The sequence below is a fragment of the Herpailurus yagouaroundi genome, unplaced genomic scaffold (genome assembly GCF_014898765.1).
Source record: "Herpailurus yagouaroundi ecotype Mexico unplaced genomic scaffold, PumYag 201, whole genome shotgun sequence".
Taxonomy (NCBI): domain Eukaryota; kingdom Metazoa; phylum Chordata; class Mammalia; order Carnivora; family Felidae; genus Herpailurus; species Herpailurus yagouaroundi.
The window spans coordinates 2,814,056-2,838,017 of record NW_024412432.1 but is presented as its reverse complement, the minus strand read 5'-3'; the positions used below and the strand labels follow the sequence as shown (position 1 = coordinate 2,838,017).

The 23,962-nt window shown below is 39.5% G+C and overlaps 1 protein-coding gene across 5 annotated transcripts in view; it reads left to right on the top strand.

Moving 5' to 3' along the window:
- Window positions 1–19,238: 19,238 nt before the first annotated feature.
- The window catches only part of AOPEP (aminopeptidase O (putative)), a 245,583-nt gene continuing 240,859 nt past the window's right edge, over window positions 19,239–23,962 (top strand). For 3 of the 5 annotated variants that reach the window (XM_040450246.1, XM_040450247.1, XM_040450248.1), the window contains exon 1: window positions 19,242–19,341. The gene's annotated coding sequence lies outside the window, so the exon portion shown is untranslated. Of the gene's footprint in view, window positions 19,342–23,962 lie in introns of all 5 variants that reach the window. The other 2 variants (XM_040450243.1, XM_040450241.1) reach the window with 1 other exon arrangement.

Below are 23,962 nucleotides of genomic sequence, written 5' to 3'. Positions count from 1 at the left end.
AATATGATTGCATCACTCCCCTATTTAAAACTCCTCAATGGCTGGGGCGCCTGGGTGGCACAGTCGGTTGAGCGTCCGACTTCAGCCAGGTCACAATCTCGCGGTCCGTGAGTTCGAGCCCCGCGTCGGGCTCTGGGCTGATGGCTCAGAGCCTGGAGCCTGTTTCCGATTCTGTGTCTCCCTCTCTCTCTGCCCCTCGCCCGTTCATGCTCTGTCTCTCTCTGTCCCAAAAATAAATAAACGTTGAAAAAAAAATGTTTAAAACTCCTCAATGGCTTTGCATTACCTTCAGGAAATGCCTTTTTTTTTTTTTTAGGGAAAAGACCAACACAAGGCACAAGACGATGTAAACCTGACACCCTCCCTATTAACTCAAGTCTTCTTTCCTACCTTTGTCCTCCTCTCTTCTGTAAGTCTCTTGGATGTACCTGTCTGCCACAGGATCTTTGCATATACTGTCCCTCCTGGAATGCTCTTCAGCCCTCACATCCTTAAGCTAACCTGAACTTTCACCACTTAACTCTTCTTCTCACTCTCCTCCCTGCTTAGGCCAGCTCTGCCTCGACCCCACACTACCCTGGCTCTCCCATCACCCATTATCATCACTGGATGGCAGGGGGATAATTTCCAGGCACCTTAAACTTCAGCTTTCCAAGAGAAAATCCATTCTAAGGCTAGGGAGATAAAATGCAGAACACGAAGACTTCTTGGGATGGGGAAAGACAGCTACTCCCCACTCATTCCTACAGCACTAAGAACAGACCCCAAATTAATATCTTACCATAATCATCTCATCAAAAGCTGGTTTCATATCTTACCCATATCCATTCATTATTAATGTAGGAAGAAAAATTGCTTACTGCTTGAAGTTCCTTTTATACACATGTTATCTTTTCAAAATATTACTATATTTCCCCGTAATGAGGAACTTCACAGTCAACAGCTGCTTTGACCATTGGCCTTTTCTGAGTACATTTCAGTCAATGAAAATACTTACTCATGTCTGCTTTTCTTTTAATTTAGCCAGAAGAAAATATTGAATTATCAGTTTCTCTGGATGAAAACCAAAAACACTGATGGAGAATAGGAGATATGGTGGAACCTATTAATGTGTTTTTTTTCCTGTGTTCAAAAGAATCTCTCAAGAGCCTCTGCAGTGTGACTCTGTCCCTGGATTCCTGCTCTCTAAAACTTAGTGAGTAATAGAAAGCTACATGTTTTTTTTTAAATCTATAAACACCGCCAACCAGAACAGTGAATGTTCACGTTGTCCCACATGCAACTTCATCACAGGGTACCTTCCTCTGAAAAGGCTAAAGGTAGGTAGAGAAAGCATGGTTGTGATTCTCCTCAACTGATTCTATCTTTTCCATTCTTGAGAATTAAAACAAAAAATTTCCTCTGAAATTAGGTTTTAATAACTTAAAAGAGACTGAAGCTTATGAGAAAGAACATAGAAATAGGCCAGACTGTATAATCTCTATTGATCTCCGTGATGTGATTAATCACATTAGTTTTCTGGCAGCAAAAGTAAAACAGTGCTCAGTGCAAGAAACTTTTCTGAAATTCTTGTGCTATTGTTGGTCTTATTTACAATGAACACCACAGTTATACAGCCCAAGGGGTATGCAAGCATTTGACTTGGGATCTTATCTGGTGACCTGCAGATTTTAGTCAAGCTTTTCCGGGGGTGCAGTGAAGGATAGGAGGCAGCAATACTGTCCAGCTGCCAAGATTTATCTTTGTCCTCTCTGTAAGCCAACATTCTCATATTGCTATACGATAGGCCAATGATTACCTAGAACCGGGTGTCTAAATTTTATCTAAAAATTTGCATGATTAGCATAGGAATTTGCTTCATCTGCTGGGTGGGGTATTTTCACACCCCTGGCAATTAAACATGAGACTTGGGGATCTCTCTCCTCCCATCCTCTTCCAGAGAAGGCCACTCAGCAGCGATGTTTGTGTTCCTTGGCCAGAGATGAGTGGATTAGGCATACACACTTGGCCTAAAATGGTCTTAATCGTGCTCTTTCTTTCAGTGATTTGGAATTGGAATTAAGAGATCTGTTATCTCTTAGAAGGAAGAGATATAAACTTGAGTATTCTGAGATGACCATCTTTGCTTATTACATGGCTACAGAGCAAGAAAAAGTGTATCTAGGAAGAAAAAAAAAGAGTAAAGCAGAAATACTTGAAAACAAGAGAAGAGAGAAGATAGCTCTACAGGCTTCCCATGGTTCCTCTGACCCAGATGCATTCCTGCCTTTGGGTTCTGTGAGTCACTACTGTGTTTTTATAAGAAATTCCCTTATATGATACTTGAAACCAGAGTCACAACTAATACAAGCATCCAGCCAGTGGTAACCTTTTGTTACAAGACAAGAGATTAGTGTTTATCAATCCTTTTATGGAAGTGTTTATATTTTAAGTGGGTTTGAAAACCAGTTATTACTGACAGTAATGAAACTAGAAAAAATTAGTGACTTTTGAAGGGCTTTCAATCAAGTTGAATCCTATAGATTCTTAGGAATATATCTCTCTAGGTTGAGACAAATAGCAAGTTTTTGCATTCAGATAGAGTGTAAATGCGGGATGCGCAGATAGAGAGGGGGATACAGAATCTGAAGCAGGTTCCAGGCTCCGAGCTGTCAGCACAGAGCCCAACACAGGGCTCGAACTCACAAACCACGAGATCATGATCTGAGCCAAAGTTGGACACTTAACAGACTGAGCCACCCAGGTGCCCCCGCCCATTCTTTTAATAAATAAACATATTGAGCACCTTCTGGATGAGTCAGAACTGGGTGTTGAGATCAGCTGCTCACACTAGCCTGAGGCTGGCAAACCACTTAGTCTCTCCCATTCTGTCAACCACAACCACAACCACAAAAACCATCCTAGGGCCACGCAGGCTATCTTCCTTTGGCTTCTTGCACTCAATCTGTCTTCAGCTTTTTTAAAAAATATAATTTATTGTCAAATTGGCTAACATACAGTGTGTAAAGTGAGCTCTTGGTTTTCAGGGTAGATTCCAATGATTCATGGTTTACATACAACACCCAGTGCTCAACCCAGCAAGTGCCCTCCTCAGTGCCCATCACCCATTTTCCCCTCTCCACCACACCCCCAGAAAACCTCAGTTTGTTTTCTGTAATTAAGAGTCTCTTATGGTTTGCCTTCCTCCCTCTCTGTTTGAAACTATTTTTCCCCTTCCCTTCTCCCATGGTCTTCTCTTGTTTCTCAAGATCCACATATGAGTGAAAGCATATGATATCTATCTTTCTCTGACTGACTTATTTCACTCAGCAAAATACCTTCCAGTTCCATCCAGGTTGCTGCAAATGGCATGATTTCATTCTTTCTTATTGCCAAGTAGTATTCCATCATATATATAAACCACATCTTCTTTATCCATTCATCAGTTGATGGACTTTTAGGCTCTTTCCATAATTTAGCTATTGTTGAAAGTGCTGCTATAAACATTGGGGTACAGGTGCTCCTATGAATCAGCACTCCTGTATCGTTTGGATAAATTCCTAGCAGTGCTATTGCTGGATCATTGGGTAGTTCTATTTTTAAATTTCTGAGGAACCTCCACACTGTTTTCCAGAGTGGCTACACCAGTTTGCATTCCCACCAACAGTGCCAGAGGGTTCCTGTTTCTCCACATCCTCTCCAGCATCTGTTGTTTCCTGAGTTGTTAATTTTAGCCACTCTGACTGGTGTGAAGTGGTATCTTAGTGTGGTTTTGATTTGTATTTCCCTGATGATGAGTGACGTTGAGCATCTTTTCATGTGTCTGTTGGCCATTTGTATGTCTTCTTTGGAAAAATGTCTATTCATGTCTTCTGCCCATTTTTTTCCACTGGATTATTTGTTTTTCATGTGTGAGTTTGGTAAGTTCTTTATAGATTTTTGGATACTAACCCTTTATCCATTATGTCATATGCAAATATCTTTTCCCATTCTGTCAGCTGCCTTAGTTTTGTTGATTGTTTCCTTTGCAGTGCAGAAGCTTTTTATCTTGATGAGGTCCCAATAGTTCAATTTGCTTTTAATTCCCTTGCCTTTGGAGATGTGTCGAGCAAGAAATTGCCTGCTTTCACCTCTAGGGTTTTGATGGCTTCCTGTCTCACATTTAGGTCTTTCATCCACTTTGAGTTTATTTTGTGTATGGTGTAAGAAAGTGGTCTAGTTTCATTCTTCTGCATGTTGCTATCCAGTTCTCCCAGCACCATTTGCTAAAGAGGCTGTCTTCTTCCATTGAACACTCTTTTCTGCTTTGTCAAAGATTAGTTGGCCATACTTTTGTGGGTCTAATTCTTGAGTTTCTATTCTATTCCATTGGTCTATGTGTCTGTTTTTTGTACCAATACCATGCTGTGTTGATGATTACAAGTTTGTAGTAGAGGCTAAAGTCTGTGATTGTGATGCCTCCTGCTTTGATTTTCTTATTCAATATTACTTTGGCTATTTAGGGTCTTTTGTGGTTCCATACAAATTTTAGAATTGTTTGTTCTAGTTTTGATAAGAATGCTGGTGCAATTTTGATTGGGATTGCACTGAATGTGTAGATTTCTTTAAGTAGTATTGACATTTTAACAATATTTATTCTTCCAATCCATCAGCATGGAATGTTTTTCCATTTCTTTGTGTCTTCTTCAATTTCCTTCATAAGCTTTCTATAGTTTTAAGCATACAGATCTTTTACATCCTTGGTTAGGTTTATTCCTAGGTATTTTATGTGTTTGGTGCAATTGTAAATGGAATCAATTTCCTGATTTCTCTTTCTGTTGCTTCATTATTGGTGTATAGAAATTCAACTGATTTCTGTATCTTGATTTTCTACCCTGCAACTTTGCTGAATTCACGTATCAGTTCTAGCAGACTTTTGGTGGAGTATTTTGGGTTTTACATGTAGAGTATCATGTTATCTGCGAAAAGTGAAAGTTTGACTTCTTTGCCAATTTTGATGCATTTGATTTCATTTTGTTGTCTGTTGCTGATGCTAGGACTTCCAACACTATGTTAAACAACAGTGGTGAGAGTGGACATCTTGTTCGTGCTCCTGATCTCAGGGGGAAAGATCTCAGGCTTTCCCCATTGAGGATGATATTAGCTGTGGGTTTTTCATATATAGCTTTTATGATGTTGAGGTATGTTCCTTCTATCCCAACTTTCTTGAGGGTTTTTTTTAGGAAAGGATGCTGTATTTTGTCAAATGCTTTTTCTGCATTTGAACCAGCCCTGAAGCCCAGGAATGAATCCCACCTGATCGTGGTGAATAATTCTTTTGATATGCTGTTGAATTTGATTTGCTAGTATCTTGTTGAGAATTTTTGCATCCATGTTCATCAGGGATATTGGCCTGTAATTCTCCTTTTTTGTGGGGTCTCTGTCTGGTTTTGGAATCAAGGTATTGCTGGCTTCATAGAATGAATCTGGAAGTTTTCCTTCCATTTCTATTTTTTGGAACAGCTTGAGAAGGATAGGTATTAACTCTGTTTTAAATGTCTGGTAGAATTCCCCTGGGAGGCCATCTGGCTCGGGACTATTATTTCTTGCGAGGTTTTTGATAACTGATTCAATTTCTTCATTAGTTATGGGTCTGTTCAAATTTTCTGTTTCTTCCTGTTTGAGTTTTGGTAGCATGTGGGTGTCTAGGAATTTGTCCTTTTCTTTCAGGTTGTCCAGTTTGTTGGCATATAATTTTTCATAGTATTCTCTGATAATTGCTTGTATTTCTGAGGGATTAGTTGTGATAAGTCCATTTTCATTCATGATTTTATCTATTTGGGCTCCCTCTCTTTTCTTTTGGAGAAGTCTGGCTAGGGGTATATCAATTTTATTGAATTTTTCAAAAAACCAGCTCCTAGTTTCATTGATCTGTTCTACTGTTTTTTTGTTTTGTTTTGTTTTGTTTTGTTTTTGGATTCTATATTGTTTGTTTCTCCTCTGATATTTATTATTTCTCTTCTCCTGCTAGCCTTGGGGTTTATTTGTTTTTCTGCTTCTAGTGCCTTTAGGTGTGCTGTTAGATTGTGTATTGGTGATTTTTCTTGTTTCTTGAGATAGGCCTGGATTGCAAGGTATTTTCCTCTTAGGACTGCCTTTGCTGCATCCCAAAGTGTTTAGACTGTTGTGTTTTCAATTCATTTGTTTCCATATATTTTTTAATTTCTTCTTTAGCTGGCTGGTTGACCCATTCATTCTTTAGTAAAATGTTCTTTAACCTCCATGTATTTGGAGGTTTTCCAAACGTTTTTCCTGCGGTTGATTTCAAGTTTCATAGCATTGTGATCCAAAAGTGTGCATGGTACTATCTCAATTCTTTTATATTTATTGAGGGCTGTTTTGTGACTCCGTATGTGATCTGTCTTGGAGAAAGTTCCATGTGCACTCGAGAAGAATGTGTACTCTGCTGTTTTAGGATGAAAAGTTCTGAATATATCTGTCAAGTCCATCTGGTCCAGTGTATCATTCAGGGCCATTGTTTCTTTATTGATTTTCTATGTAGGTGATCTGCCCATTGTTTTAAGTGGAGTATTAAATTCCCCTGCAGTTACCACATTCTTACCAGTCAGATTGCTTATGTTTGTGATTAATTATTTTATATATTTGGGTGCCAACAAATTCGGTGCATAGACATTTATAATAGTTAGCTCTTCTTGATGGATAGACCCAATAATTATGATATAATGCCCTTCTTCATCTCTTGTTATATAGCCTTTAGTTTAAAAAAATTTTTTTAACGTTTATTTATCTTTGAGACAGAGAGAGACAGAGCATGAATGGGGGAGGAGCAGAGAGAGAAAGAGGGAGACACAGAATCGGAAGCAGGCTCCAGGCTCCGAGCCATCAGCCCAGAGCCCAATGCGGGGCTCGAACTCACAGACTGCGACATCGTGACCTGAGTCAAAGTTGGATGTGTAACCGACTGAGCCACCCAGGCGCCCGACAGCCTTTAGTTTAAAATCTAGTTTGTCTGATATAAGTATGGGTACTCCAGCTTTCTTTTGACTTCCAGTAGCATGATAGATAGTTCTCCATCCCCTCACTTTCAATCTGAAGGTGTCCTCAGGTCTAAAATAGGTCCTTGTAGACAGCAAATAGATGGGTCTTTTTTTTTTTTTATCCATTCTGATACCCTATGTCTTTTGATTGCAGCATTTAGTCCATTTATATTCAGTGTTATTATTGAACTATTTATATTCATTGTGTTATCTGTAGGTTTCATCCTTGTAGTGATGTCTCTGGTCCTTTGTGGTCTTTGCAACATTCCACTCACAGAGTTCCCCTTAGAATCTCTTGTAAGGCTGATTTAGTGGTGATGAATTCCTTCAGTTTTTGTTTGTCTGGGAAAACCTTTATTTCTCCTTCTATTCTGAATGACAGGCTTGCTCGGTAAGGGAGATTCTTGGCTGCATATTTTTCCTATTCAGCACATTGAAAATTTCCTGCCACTCCTTTCTGGCCTGCCCAGTTTCAGTAGATAGGTCTGCTACTACCCCTATGTGTCTACCCATGTAGGTCAAATCCCGTTTGTCCCTAGCTGCTCTCAGAATTCTCTCTTTATCTCTGTATTTTGCCAGTTTCACTATGATATGTCATGCAGAAGATCGATTCAAGTTACATCTGAAGGGAGTTCTCTGTGCCTCCTGTATTTCAATGTCTGTTTCCTTCCCCAAACTGGGGAAGTTGTCAGCTATGATTTGTTCAAGTACATCTTCTGCCCCTTTCTCTCTCTCTTGTTTTTCTGGAACTCCTATGATATGTATATTATTATGTTTCATTGAATCACTTACTTTTCTAATTCTATCCTCATGGTCCAGAATTTTTTTATTTCTTTTTCTCAGCTTCATATTTTTCCATAATTTTACCTTCTATTTCACCTATTCTCCCCTCTACCTCGTCAATCCTCACTGTCACCGCTTCTATTTTGTGCCTCACTTACAGTATTTTTTAATGGATCATGACTATTTTTAGGTTCCTTGATCTCTGTAGCAATAGATTCTTTGCTGTCTTCTATGTTTTTTCAAGCCCAGTGATTAATCTTATGACTATTATTCTAAATTCTTGTTCAGTTATATTGTATATATCTGTTTTGATCAATTCTTTAGCTGCGATTTCTTCCTGGAATTTCTTTTGAGGAGAATTCTTCCATTTTGTCATTTGGCTAGTTTTCTGTCCCTTATGTGTTTTACAAGCTTGTTATGTGCCCTGCACCTGTGAGCACTACTATATTAAAGAGGGGTCATACACTGTCCAGGGCCTGGCCCTTCAGGAGGTGTTTTTTGGAGAGTGTTATTTGCTCTCTGTTTTTGTGACTTGGATGACTTTATCTCCCTACTCATAGTGATGTTTTGGACCCTCCACCAGGTGTGCTTTGATTTGTTCGCTGAAGTAGCCTTGGAAAGGAAAACAAACAAAAAATAAACAAAAACAAAAACAAACACACACACAAACAAAAAAACCCAAAAACAAAAAACCAGAAACACCAGCTACAAGTAAACAGCAGGCTGGGGGTGGCGCTGATGGAAGAGGTCTTATCCCATACAAAAATAGAAATGACAGAGGCAAGGAAAAATAAAATAAAATAAAACTGACCAGACAGAGAAACTATACGACTTAATCCAGAGAGTGAGAAAGGAAAATAAAGAACGGGGTGTAGAACAGGTATAAAGAGAATAGATTAAACATGTCTGCTTAAATAAACCAACAACCTGAATAACCAGACTAGAGGAGAGGAGAGATAATAAGGAGAAAAGGAAGGAATAAATGTATATATATATAATATATATATAATAGAATAGAACAAGTAAATATATTATATTAAATTATATATTATATTATTGAATATTATATTTTATATAATACATATAATATAAATATATTATATAAAATATATAATATAAATATATTATATTAAAATGTAATATAATATAAAAGATATATAATATTATATATATATAAGAATTGTCTGAGAATGAAATCAGGCAATGCAAAACTGCTGGGTGCCTTTGAACCCGTGGCATTGCTGGTCTGGCTCGGAGGAAGGGCTGTCCGGTTCCATCCCGCTCTCTTAGATGCGGAGTTACAAGGTGCAAAGGGGCGTGGTTTGGTGCAGGCGGGTACCGCCTCCCCTGTGGGTCCCCTGTCCCAGGCCCATCTTGTTGGTGATGGGGAGAAAAATGGAGACACCCAAGTCTCTCCTCCACAGACTGGGTGTCCAAACCACTGTGTTCATCCCATTCTCACTGCGCCTCAGGCACCAATGAGGCAGTTTTTCCTGCTCCACCGACTCCCACGCCTCCCTGGTGCTTGGCTGGAATTTAAACCCCGATGTCTTAAAGGGACGCACTTGCGGGTGCAGGCAGTCTTTGTCCTTTGAATGGTTATATACTTCTTCCCACAGCACTCCAGGGAGGGGATTGCTTTCTCCTACTGTGGATTACGCCTCTGAACTAGTTACTGAGCCCAGGGCTGGCTCCCTTCCTCCCCAGGTGTGGGAACAGGGCAGCCAGTCCCAGTCCAGAGATAGCCTCGCAGTTAGAGATTGGGTCTATCTCCAATTCCCATCTGTGGTTTTTCTCTTGTCCAGATACAGTCCTACGCTTTCCAACCTCTCTTTCTCTTCCCTTTGTCTCTCTGCGGAAGGGCATCCTTCCCCTCTGTTCCTCCGCCGCCCAATTTATGTCTCCCGCTTCGCAGTCACACGGCCATGGCCTGTCATGTTGTCCCAGTGGGTCCCTGGAGGCGTCCCTCTCACTTTGCTGCCCAGACTCTTGGAGTTCAAGGTCCTTTGGCCTCAACACCGCTATGTTTGAGGGACAGGGGAACTTTGGTTCCGTACTTCTCTGCCATGTTGGATTGTCTTCAGCTTTCTTGGTTCCTCAATATCCATCTCCCTTGCCCAATTTTATCTTCATGTCCTGGTTTGTCTTTTTCACCATTCCGGATTTGCTATTCGGAACCCACCTAGGACACAATACCAGAGCTCTGATCTCTAATGAAATAGACCCCTTTTATCTCCACAATAGCCTGGAAGTTCTTTGATGTCAGGGATATATTTTTCATCTTTGTATCCTCAGACCCCAGAAATGTACCCAATACATGGCAGCACTCAGGAAATGTTGCTAAAAGAAAAAGAATGAATGTGGCTATATGACACACGTCCAGTTAGCAAGGAATGTATCAATCTTATGTCTCACATATCCTCTTCTCCATTGAACATACTCCTGCGTTAGAGAAGAAAAGAGAGACCAGAGATGAGTGTAGAAGGACTTTCTTTTCTAGAAGCCAGAGGCTCTGTGCCATCTATGGCTGAGCCACGTTAGTGTTTGCTTTCACTGGAATCCTCTGAAAACTGTTGTTTCCTTCTCTGGTAAAAATAAATATTTTATCATGAATGCCACTCTCTTTCTTTCTAGGAATCACTGTATTCCATCCATTTTGACAATACTTTGATGGCTTCCTGTGCCTTTTTTTTCTTACTTTTAGTAAAAGGATCATCATTTTCAGTTTTAGTGCTCTTGGAAATGACCCTGTCACTCTAAGCCACAGGATCTCTTCTGTGTTTACTTTTCACATCAGCCTCAATGTGGCAATAAGATCTGTGGCCTAAACTGCTATATGAGTATAAAGTTAACCCTTAAACAACTTGGGGGTTAGGGGCACTGACCCCCTCCCCACCCTGTGCCGTCAAAAAATACACATATAACTTTTGACTCTGCCAAAACTTAGCTACTAATAGCCTACTGTTGACCAGAAGCCTTACCAATAACATAAATTGGTTTTATTGATATATATTTATATGTTATATGTAATACATACTGTATTCTTCCAATAAAGTAAGCTAGAGAAAAGAAAATGTTATCAAGAAAATCATAAGGAAGAGAAAATACACTTCTTACATTACTGAACTGTATTTATCAAAGAAAAAAATCTGTGGTAAAAGGACCCACACAGCTCAAATCCCTGTTGTTCGAGGATTGACTGTATATAAAATCTATAGTAATCTCTTCAATCTATATTGACCAAGTCACTGAGATGACCTGTGGCCCATGTTTGTTAGGCCAATCATTATATTCAACTTTCATTTACCAACCATCCTTCTCTGGTATGATTTTCCTTTTAAAAAATTGCAAATATTTCATATCCTGAATTTATATTTTGACACATTCACCCCACCTGTCTCTCATCAATCTATAGGGATTTTTAGAGAGAATTCTTTTTGCCACAACTCCTGCCTTAGGAAATGATGGCATGCAACCCATGCTGGGTTCTAACATGCTCACTCCCTTTGGTGTGACATGTGGCTGGACTATGGTGACATTAAATGGGCCAGAGACATGGCACACAGGCTTTAAGCTAATTTCCTTATTCTTTAAGAATTTTTTTTAATGTTTATTTATCATTTTTGAGAGAGAGAGACAGTGTGAGCAGGGGAGCAGCAGAGGGAGAGGGAGACACAGAATCCAAAGCAGGCTCCAGGCTCTGAGCTGTCAGCACAGAGCCTGAGGCAGGGCTTGAACTCACAGACTGCAAGATCATGACCCAAGCCAAAGTCAGACGCTTAACCAACTGAGCCACCCAGGTGCCCCTAATTTCTTATTCTTAAGGAAATTCTATTAAGAGTTTAGAGGCTTATGTAACTATGTTTGGTAGTTAGGGGAAGTTAGAAAAGTAGAAATTTGAAATTAAGAAAAAATGACAACAAGCATGAAATCATTTAGTGACATTTTCTCATTATATAAATGAAGAAAACGCAAGCTCAGACAAGATGAGTAAGTTGCTGGGGCCATGCAGATAGTGACAGAATCAGAGATAATTATGAATTTTCCTTTAGTGGATGGGAATTTAGTAGACCACTCATACCAGAAATCCTGGGGCCTCTTATAACAAGGCAAAGCACAAACTTTATCTTCTAGAGAACACGAAGACCCATTTCCTTTCTGTGAACTCTTTATGGTTCATCCTAAAAAAGTGGTAATGGTTTATCAAAAACCGCACTGGTATTAGAGCTAGGCCAAACGGTATTGTAAAGATTGTTTAAATCTAGTGTACAGAAGAGTAAATTGTGAATAAGTGTTTATTTAGCACAAAGAGTAAGATGGTAGCAGTGACAAAAACAAAAACGAAAACAGAACAGGAGAGGGGCACCCAGTGGCTCAGTCAGTTAAGCGTCTGACTCTTGGTTTTGGCTTAGGTCATTGTCTCACAACTCATGAGTTCAAGCTCTGCATCGGGCTCTGAGCTGATGGCACGGAGCCCTGCTTGCAATTCTCTGTCTCCGTCTCTCTCTGTCCCTCCCTTGCTCATGCTCTCTGTCTCTCTCAAAAATAAATAAATACATTAAAAAAAAAAAAGCAAGAACAACTATAACAGCAGAAGCATCAGCACGGAGTACTATTTAAACATGGAAGAGAAGGCTTGGTATAGAAAAGAGTGAAGAGGTAAATCCACAACCCCCCAAATGCTGGAATTATCCCCCCCTTTATTTTCTTTAAAAACATTTTTTTTACATTTATCGAGAGACAGAAATAGAGCATGAGCATGGGAGGGGCAGAGAGAGGGGAGACACAGAATCTGAAGCAGGCTCCAGGCTCTGAACTGTCAGCACAGAGTCCAATGCAGGGCTTGAACTCATGAACTGTGAGATCATGACCCAAGCCGAAATCAGACACTTAACAGACTGAGCCACCCAGGCACCCCTATGCCCCCTTTTTAATTGCACACAACAAAAATTAATTGCAACTAGCAGCAGCAACAACAAACCTTACTAACGGGCAAAAGCCAGAAACAGTATTGTTTACTAAGAAGTTCAAAGAGATATCAGGGTCAGCATCTCAATGTCAGCAATGACTCAGGATCCACTCTCTTTCTCTTCCTCCTTTGTCAGCACACTGACTTTTCATCCTTTCTTAACTTTTTTTTAAGTGTATTTATTTAGTTTGAGAAAGAGAGGGCACGAGTTGGGTAGGGACAGAGAGAGAGAAGGAGAGAGAATTCCAAGCAGGCTCTGTGTTGTCAGCGCAGAATCTGATGCGGGGCTTAGACTTACAAACTGTGAGATCGTGACCTGAGCCGAGATCAAGGGTTGGATGCTGAACTGACTGAGCCACCCAGGCACCCACCTTTTCATCCTTAGGCTTACCATCCAAGGTCAAGATGGCTGCCACACTCCAGCATCTTTGTCCTCAGGCCAGCTAGCTCTTCTTTTATGACTATCTTTTTGTTAGAAAGGTAAAATCTGTCCCGGGAGCACTTAGCAGTCTTCCCTTCCTTTTCATTGCCCAGATGGTCCCACATGGCCTAACTTAGCTGTAAGGAAAGCTGGGACCATGAAGAAGGGCAGAGAGGAACCGGATTCCGTAACCAGTTTAGATTTGTAACACTTCATCCATTGAGACTGAAGGAGGGGCCTACCTTCTTTGAGGTCAATGGATTTTCTTCCACAAAATCAGGGTTCTGTTACTGGGGGAAATGAGGGATATTACGTAGGATACGAGTGAGGCTACAAGAGGGAAGTACCTGATTTATCAAGAAACTGAATTTAGGAGTTAATGCCTTCAGACAGTATCTCTTACAGGCCTCTGTTATGTTCTCTCAGGGGCTTGGGGTTACAAAAGTGAGCCTCCACTTCCTCTGAGAGGATTTTTCTTTTTGGTACTCAGGTCTACATTAAATCCACAAATGCCTTTACTGTGTATTTTTCTTTTGACCCCTAGTCCTCATATCAGTTAGTTTTAGAGAAGAAACAAACCCAAAATAAAGTGACTTTAAAAAGAAAGTAGCCTATTTCTCTTGGTACAAGTGCAGAGATGGACAGTTTAGAGCTGGTATGGTGGTTCTGTCCACAAAGTCCTCAGGGGTCTGGACTTCCATCTTGGTGCTTTTCCTTAAGGTTCTGAAGATTGAATTATAACCCAAGATAGCTACTGTGGGAATAACCAAGGCGCCTGGGTGGCTCAGTCAGTTAGCATCTGACTTCCGCCCAGGTCATGATCTCATGGTTCGTGAGTTTGAGTCCCACATTGGGTGAGCTTGAGCCCTGCTTCTGGTGGTTCAAGCCCAGGTTTGGGGGAGTCCCGCTTCTCTCTCTCTCTCTTTCCCTCACTCACTTGCACCCTCTCTCTCTCTCTCTCACAAAAAAAAAAAAAAAAAAAAAAAAGGAATAACTAACACATCTGTGTTCCAATCAATGGACAGGAGGATGGGAAGAACACAAACTATGTCCCATCTGTTTTGAATTTTTTTATGTTTTCTTAACTATGAGAGGGAGAGAGAAAGAGACAGAGCGTGAGCGGTGGGGGGGCAAAAGAGAGGGAGACATAGAATCTGAAGCAGGCTCCAGGTTCTTAGCTGTCAGTACAAAGCCTGACACGGGGCTTGAATTCATGAACCATGAGATCATGACCTGAGTCAAAGTCAGATGCTTAACTGACTGAGCCACCCAGGTGCCCCTGTCCCATCTGTTTTGAAAGGATGGTTGCTACATTATACTTACTCTTACTGCCATTATCCAGCACTTAGTTACAGAGCCACTTCTAGCTGCAAGGGAGGCTGAAAGGTAGTCTAGATACTTTTTTTTAATATTTATTTATTTTTGAGAGAGAGAGATAGAGTGTGAGCAGGGAAGGGGCAGAGAGAGAGGGAGACACAGAATCTAAAGCAGGATCCAGGCTCTGAGCTGTCAGTACAGAGCCTGACGTGGGGCTTGAACGCACAAACCGAGAGATCACGACCTGAGCCAAAGTTGGACACTTAACCCACTGAGCCACCCAGCTGCCCCAGAACTGTCTTTATGTTGAGTGGCCATGTGTCTGGCTAAGATAGGATTTTCTATTATTTAAAAGTTGAGGGTTCTATTATTATGAAAAAAAGAGATTAGATATTGAGGAATAGCCAGCAGTCTCTGTCTTCCCCTCCTCTATTATACAGAGTTCACCTGAGCCAAGCCAGAAATTCCCTTGAAAATGTTCCAGTGCACTAAATTGCAGTGGATATCAACAGATTTCATGGGCTGATAGCCTCAAGGGGAAAAACAGTCATTAATTAAAAGCATATCTGCTATATGTACTCCAATTATTCCAGAACTTAGGAAATACCTCGGCTTGCGGCATGAATAAATACTCATAAATGTGAGTTTTAGAACTGAAAGACCAGCTAAAGATTTTTAAGAGTTACTGAATAAATATAAGATGTTGACTCTGTCATTTTGATTCTGTGGGGTGATGATTTTGTATATGTGATCATAAACATTTAAATCAAAATTATACCTACATCAACAATTTTAAAGAAAAACAGTATTTTCTAGAAAACTGTTTTTTAAATGGATTATGGCAGCATTCAAAATAAACTTCCTGAACCCTCTTGGACCCAATCAAAATACTTGCTTTTTGTGAGAAATTTCTTGAGAGACCTTTGAGATTTATCTTTAAGAAATAACACACAAGTTGGGTGCCTGGGTGGCTCAGTTGGCTAAGCATTGACCTCAGCTTAGGTCATGATCTCATGGTTCGTGAGTTCGAGCCCCATGTCAGGCTCTGTGCTGATAGCTTGGAGCCAGGAGCCTGCTTTGGATTCTGTGTCTCTCTCTTTCTCTGCCCCTCCCTGACTCATGCTCTGTCTCTCTCTCTCTCTTAAACATAAAGAAACATTAAAAAAAAAAAAAGAAGTAACATGCAAGTTAAGGTAAGCCAAAAGCAGGGATGGGTGGATTTCTGCAGTTTGGAAATACTTCAGCTTTACAAGCTGAGGGATTCTTTTCCATCAAAAGACAAATACCGTATTTTAAAATATCTGAAGACTGAAGCTACAAATGTAGAACTAGGGACAGAGTGTTTAAAAAGGCAGTGAGTTTGATTCTTTAAATATTCATTCTTAATCTATGTTTGTGTGAAGAGTGAAAATTTGTTGACATTTACAAAATTGTATTTGAAAGAAAACATTTATCACATAGCTGTTTGTGTATGAAGAATATAAAGTAACTTAAAAATATCTTTGTCTATGTATTTTGAGATATGAGAAATTGACACAAAAATATTTGGACTTTTTAATGTTTCAGATTTAAACGCATCTTCTGTATAGGAAAGATGGCACTTATGTAATTATAGTCTTAACTGTTGTGCAAAAAGTCTTCACAGAACATACCCATTTGATATAGGCTAGAGTCAAATCCTAGAAATCTATTCCTTTAAAAAAAGATTCCATTTTTTCATAATAAGTTACTTTGTAAAATATAATTTATCCTATATAAACATGAGAAACAGGTGGGAAGAAAAAAGACAGTGGAAGGGGACCTTTATTCTTATTCTTATGAGTAACAAACAACAATATAATTGGTAATGCATGAATAACTTAGAAAAACAAGGTAGCTTTTACCACGTGGTTTGTTGTCTTGGCTATAGTTGTTGGTTAGCTGCCATACACAGAGTTTTAAGTGAGTACTTGTCCACTTTTCTGAGTTCTTTTTACTCTGAATCATCAAAATGAGAAAACTCTTTTTTCCCCCTTTTTTTAGATGGGTGGGGGGAGGAGGGGCAGTGAAGAGGGAGAGAGAGAGAGAGTGAGAGAGAGAGAGAGAGGGAGAATCCCAAGCAGGCTCCATGCCCAGTGCAGAGCCCAATGCAGGGCTCAATCCCAGGACCATGAGATCATGACCTGAGCTGAAACTAAGAGTTGGACGCTCAATTAACTGAGCCACCCAGGCATCCCAAAATGAAAAAATTTTGCATGTAAACCAACTTCTAATGACTGTTAATATCAGAAATCACCATACTCTCAACTTCAACTCCAGGTTTTAAAATTCTACTCGAAATCTTTAAAATCAGATATTAAATTCTTTAGAATAAAAAAAGGGCAAATTTCATCATGCTATTGAAATGCCATGTTTGATTTTATATAAAATTTGTTTCTTGTTTTTTCATTGTACCAAAATTATTTTTACTGGAATCAGTTTCAGTTTTTTTTACATATAAACTTTACATTAAAGTTAAAATTCAGTATTTTTTTTCTTCATGAAAAATTATAGCCATTAGAGCTTCTGGTATTATGAACTTTCTTTTGCAGTTAATTAACCAAGACAGATTTTTTTCTGCACAAACCTTGTAGATTTAAATTTTGTCAAGAATATTTGTTTTCCCATCAACATTTAATAAAAGAGAAATTGTATTTGCCATGTCTGTTTTTCTCAATTTTTCCAGTTTTCAATATTACCAACCAGTAGTTTCTTTCATTTTTTATTCTATAACAAAACTGTGTGTAGTTTTAGCTATTTGTTAATTTCATTTTGTATTGCTTATTTTAATCAAGTCCTTTTTTCCCCTGTTAACCTATACACAATATCTTTGGTATTAAAACAGCCAGGCAAAAACCACAAAAAAATTCTAGGCAGTGATTGTGATATGTTTAGTGGCTTTAGAAGACAGAATTTTACAAATGGAACAGATCTTAGAAATCAACTAGCTCAATGCTCTCATTTTACAAGTGAAAAAACAGAGGCGCAGAAAGGTTATGTGACTTTCCCAAAGAGAGATACAAATGCTTCATCAAAGGCAGTAGTCAGTTAAGAATGGAGGTGATGGGCAGATGTGATAAATATTGAGAAGATCAAGGTCAGCACATGTTTAGTTGGACTGTGGGATAAGGGAGAGATACGAGTCTGGGATCATCCTGGATTTTAGGCTTGGGTGACTTGGTGGATGTTGATACTGTTAACAGAGACAGAGAATAACTAAGTAGGTTGGGTTTGAGGGTGAGGGTAGATGATGAGTTCAGTTTTAAATGTCAACTTTGAGATGAGAACTGGATGTCTAGGTGAAGTTTGAGTATTTCAATAGGAAATTTTAGAAAGGCTTGGGTGGAGAAACAGACTTGGGAGTTATCAGCTTACAAGTTGTAGTCCCACAAGAGGAGATGAAGTCACCCTGCTGGGAAAATATCCACCAAGGAGGCAAAGTTGTAGCCTGCAGATGTGTTTTGTTTGGCCCAAAATAAAAATTTAACAAAATTTGAATTAGTGACTAACATTTAAAATTTAAGAAATTTTATGTAAGTATCTGTATATTTATCCATATATTGATTTATCTTTAAAAATGAGAGGATCTAACATCACCAAGCCAGCACTCCTGGTTGGCAAAAATCATCTAGAGCTGAGTAGGGACCATGAACTCCATTTCTCCATAGTCTCTATTCGCGAGCTGGCCCATAATTTAGGAGTAATTTTTGACACCTTTCTTTCCCTTTATCGCCTTGTGTAATCCATCTGCAAGGCTGCCATCTCTAGCCCCAAATTATTAAATTTGTCAACTTTTCTCCATCATTCCTTACACCATCACTGCAAAAGCAATTGTCTCTTTGCATCCTTTCTTGTCTTCCAATGAGCTACTATACACAATATCGTTCATTGTACACACAACAGCTAGGGCGGTTTTATAAAATCAGATCCTGTTACTTGCATGTCTAAACCTCTTCACTGTCTACCCATTACACTTCAAATAAAACCCATGCCACTTATGATAACCCAGAAAGGCTCTGCAATATCAGGACTCTCCTTGCCTTGTTGTTCTCATCTTCGGTTTTTTTCCCTACCCTACTTTCTAACTTTCTCAAGGGCACCACATTTTATTCCCTCCTCATAGCTTGCGAACATGTCAACACTTCTCTTGGTTGTTCTTCCTCCAGATCTTGACAGAGCTGGCTTCTTCTCAGTTCAACAAGTCTCTTCAGAGTTACTTCCTTAACATCTCAAACTAATAGGGCACCCTCTGTCCTTTAGTTTCTGCGGCAACTTTTTCCCTCCACACACTTCTGATCTTTACGAATGCATGTAGATTTGTTGAGTTATTCAATATGTACTTTCTCAACTAGAAAGGAATCTCCACAAAGAGATTACTGTTTTGTGCACTGCCGTACCCCAGACCGCTTGCCGGGCACATAGTTGGATTTTAATAAATTGTGGTGGAGTGAATATGTACACTACACTCATATATAACAGAGGCCGGAAAAAAAAAAGGAAAAAAGTGCACTACTGTAATTCAGTAACTTTTCCTTTCCTAAATACTTGTAAGACTTTGCAATTAGAAATAATCGAGAAACAAGGGCAACCCCACGCTTCCCAAAACCCGCCGAACATTCCCCACCAGCCCACGCTCGCCGCAGCTCTGCGCTTGCGCAGACCTCCCCTCGGAGACTCCGCCCAGTCTTCCTGAAGAGGTGGACCGGGCCGGCAGCGGCCCGGGCGCGCGTGGATGACGTCACTCGACGCGGCCGGGGTAGCCCGTGGTAACCCAGAGTCTGCGGAAGTGGAGACCGGTGGGCAGGCGACTGACACAGGTAACCTGTTCGCTCCCAGCTGGGTCCTTGCCTTCCTCTCCTTTCGCGCCGCGATGGCGGTGGGGACAGCAGCATCCTCTTCTAGAGGCGACCGGGAACCCTCCTCAATCCTCATCTTCCGTCGGTGGGGTCCCTATCCCCTCTGAGTCGTCTCAGACTCCTGAGGCTGAACCCGTCCTGGGGACTTGGGCTGAGCTGCCACTTCTCTCCGCGTCAGCTCTTGGGGTGGCGATGGGCACTGACCTCTCCTCTCCCCACTGGCACAAACCCTTCTTCAGCCTGCATTTGTCTCCTTCTTTTGCCTCCAGGCCCACTCCCCCCCCCCCCCCACCTCTCCGCTCCTAGCTCCACAAGACTCATCTCCAGTCGTGTTTAAGGAGACAAAAACAGTTTACAGGTCTCTTAATTTCCACTTGCAGTGAAGCCCAACCACCTTCCCTGCCCCCCAACCCTATACCACCCCCAACACCCGCCCCAAGAATCCTTACTGAGATCACCAAGCTTTGAATTTTGGTGTCCTTAAAGAGCATTCTTTCTGTCAGTCAGTTTTACTCCTTAACGCACGTATTTGTTGAATAAGGGAGTGGCGAAGGAATGTGAAAATCTAGTGTGATAATAAATGATCCACATGGGATCCAATCAACTGCTGAGATGGATGGAACAGTTACAGCATCTCATTAAAATATTCTTTATTCCTAGTTTTCTTTTTGGTTTTCAAGCGGTGGTGACAAGTACCTTTGCAAAATTAGTCAGCAAAATAAGTATCAGAACCCCACTGGGAATGTTTAGACAGCAAAAAAAACAAAAAAACAAAAAAACAAAAAAACGTTGACAATGGGACACCGGTTGTTACAAAACCAACCAGAATAGATATGGGAGGAAAGGCAGGATTCTGAAATCTATGATCTGGTGATGGTTTGGTTTTGTGTTTGTCTTTAAGTATGTTCCATTTTTGAATAGAGCATATCTTCATATAATTTTGAGAAGCCTGCCAATTACTTGCTAATTGGTAAGATTAGATTCTTCTAATATTAGGGGGACAAAGTAGAATAAGGTTATGGAATAATAATAGTCACTCGTTGTTAACCATCTGCTGTGTCTCAGGGACTTCATTTGACACTTTGCATGTTTTCTTCTTAGCTCACGCAACAACCTTGTGTGAGTTAGGAATTACTAATCCTCAATTTACAGAGAAGGAAACGAGCGCAGGTATGTGAGGTTAACTTGCCAAAAACTCTAACTAAATGCTGGAGCCAGGCTTTAAGTTCAGGTCCGTGTATGACTTCAAAGCATATACCTTTTTTTTGTTTGTTTGTTTTTAAATGACTCTACTATAAATGATAAAATTCCAGCCTTTTCACAGTAGTCACATCTAATTGTGTGAGTTTATTCACTCATCTATCTAAATGATTTGACACTTTGTAATATCTTTAGTATTAAGTTCTTATATACCTGGAATTAAAATGCCTGGAAAGCTTATGATTCCCCCTAGACAGACAGACAGACACACACACACACACACACACACACACACACACACACACAAAATCCTTAAGAATGAGATAAGTTGGGGGCGCCTGGGTGGCTCAGTCGGTTGAGCGGCCGACTTCGGCTCAGGTCATGATCTCGTGGTCCGTGAGTTCGAGCGTAGGGCTCTGTGCTGACAGCTCAGAGCCTGGAGCCTGTTTCAGATTCTGTGTCTCCCTCTCTCTGACCCTCCCCCGTTCATGCTCTGTCTCTCTCTGTCTCAAAAAAAAATAAATAAACGTTAAAAAAAAATAAAATAAAAAGAATGAGATAAGTGGGAAGCAAGATTGCTCAGTACAACCCTTCTTTCTTCTTTTTAGACCCCTCAGGGAATGTGTAATTCATGATTTTGGAAAGTTTTACCCCTTTAAGAATTGAAAATCCTATTGACTATTTTGGATAGAAAAATTTTAAATGTCCTAAACAATTCCTTGCCTTCTTAAATACTGAGTATACTGATGTATTTTAATCTTTTCTTAATGTCTTAGAGCAGTCATTTTATTTATTTATTTATTCTTTAATATTTATTTATTTTGGAGAGAGTTCAAGCAGGTGAGGGGCACAGTGAGGGGGACAGAGGATCTGAAGTGGGCTCTGTGCTAACAGCAGAGAGCCCAATGTGGGACTCGAACTCACAAACCATGAGATCATGACCTGAGCTGAAGTCCGACGTTCAACTGACTGAACCACCTTGATGCTGCTCAGAGCAGTCATTTTATTTTTTTAATTAAAATTTTTTAAATTTATTTTTTATTTTTATTTATTTATAATATAATTTATTGTCAAATTGGCTAACATACAGTGTGTGAAATGTGCTCTTGGTTTTTGGGGTAGATTCCTGTGGTTCATCATTTACATACAACATCCAGTGCTCATCCCAACAAGTGCCCTCTTACTGTCCTGTGTTATAATTTAGTAATTTCCTCCGAGATTTTATTATATTTAACCACCCAAACTGCTTTGCATTTGGAGTTTACTTATACTTTATGTATTCCATTCCTCACTGTCACCAAGAGATAGTAAACCATAGTGATTAAAAGCAGGGATGGGGTTGGGGGGAGCGTGGGGTGGCTCCTGGGTGGCTGTCATGATCTCACGCTTTGTGAGTTAAGGCACCTTGTTGGGATCTGCGCTGGCTGCATGGAGCCTGCCTGGTATTTTTTTCTGTCTCTCCCTCTGCCCTTTGCCTTCTCTCTCTCTCTCTCTCTCTCTCTCTCTCTCTCTCTCTCTCTCAAAATAAATAAATAAACATTAAAAAAATAAAAACATTCAGGGACTGGGGAACCACACTTCTGTTATTCAGGTCCTAGCTCTGTCACTTACTAGCAGCTCAGTGAGCCCAGACAGGACAGTTGACCCCTCTACACCTCAATTTTCTAATTTGTAAAATGGGAATAATAAGATACTTTTTATCAGAAGATGTTGTGAGGATAAAGTGAGTTAGTTTATGAAAAGAGCTTAGAACAAATCAGGCATATTGGAAGAGCCATGTAAGTGTTTGCTAATATTATTAGTCTAGTTTGGGCCTTAGGTTCTTTGAAAATTGCATTCTAGTTCTCTGAAAATTGTTATTCTTTGAATGATATTTGATATATAATATTTATGAGTTTACTGGAGAATTAAATTATCCTAACTAGAGTGCCTTAACCTTAGCCATTCTGGGAAAATGCTAATTTATTAAATTTACTTTCATTTTGTCTTTGAAATGCAATATGCTTTTTGGTTGCACTGTTTGGAGTGAAGACTTCAAATATTTCATGTTATTATATGTATTTAATAGACTTTTAATTTCTGTTTTGAATTTGGGGGATATTTCAGTGGTTTAAATTATGGTTTACCAATATATGGGAACCCACTCTACTTTTGAATTGAATACCAGTTGATTTATACATCTGTTTATTGTGCTCTGCACAGGTATGCTGTTGCTCTCATGTTATGATTCTATGTGGATAAATACCTCCTCATAGAACTACCATTATGCATTGGTCACATATAAAGCTACCTTCTCAGTGTAATTCTCTTTTTTCTGTCTTCCATGAGCTAAAAAAAATTGACTATAAGCAAAATGAAATAATGTTCCGTATTGAATTTACAAAGTGTGTACCCATTTTCAAGCATGTATTTTAAACCAAGTTCAAGCTAGGAGTTGATATTGACTCCTTTGGTATCCCTAGTCAGGAACTTGAGAATAAGTGATCTACTTTTTTAATTTTAGTACCATTAAAGCTGATACTCATGTTAAAACTTCCTGTTGAAAATGTAGGTTGTATGTTTTGAAGATTTTGATTGTGGTAAAATATTCATAATATAAAATTAACTATTTTAACCATTTTTAAGCATATAATTCATTGCAATTAAGCACATTTGTAGTATTGTTTAATTATCACCATTATCCATTTCCATATTTTTTTCATCATTCCAAACAGAAACTCTATACCCATGAAAAAATGATTCCCTATTCCCCTCTCCCCCCTCCCCCCAGCCCCTGGTAACCTCTATTCTACTTTCTGTTTCTATGAATCTACCTATTCTAGGTGGAGTCATACACTATCCTTTTGTATCTGGTTTATTTCACTTCATATATTTTCAGTGTTCACCCATGTTGTAGTAGAGTTCATCTGTGTGGTAGCATCTATCAGAATTTCATTCCTTTTATGGCTGAGTAACATTCCATTGTATGTATATAGCATATACTATACTTTTGATGCATATTGAATCATGCTTTTATAGACTTCTCATTACATATAGTATGAATTTAATACTTGGTGATTTGGTTTGTGAACTTCTAGAGGATGGGAATGGAAATACTTGAAATAATGTTATTGAACAGTAAACAAAATGCCTGGTAATAGTGTTAAACTGGAGCTTGAGCATGCATTATAGTGTAATTTTTCTTCTCACCTATTATTTAGTCTAAATATAATAAGGGAAATAATAATCATGATAACATAACATAGTATTTCTATAGTGTTTACAGCATGCCTGGCATTATTCCAAGCACTTTACCTGTGAAGTAGGTACTATCACCATTCTCTTTTATAGATGAAGAAACCAGGCACAGAGAAAAGTAATTGAATTGTTAAAATTGCAAGGC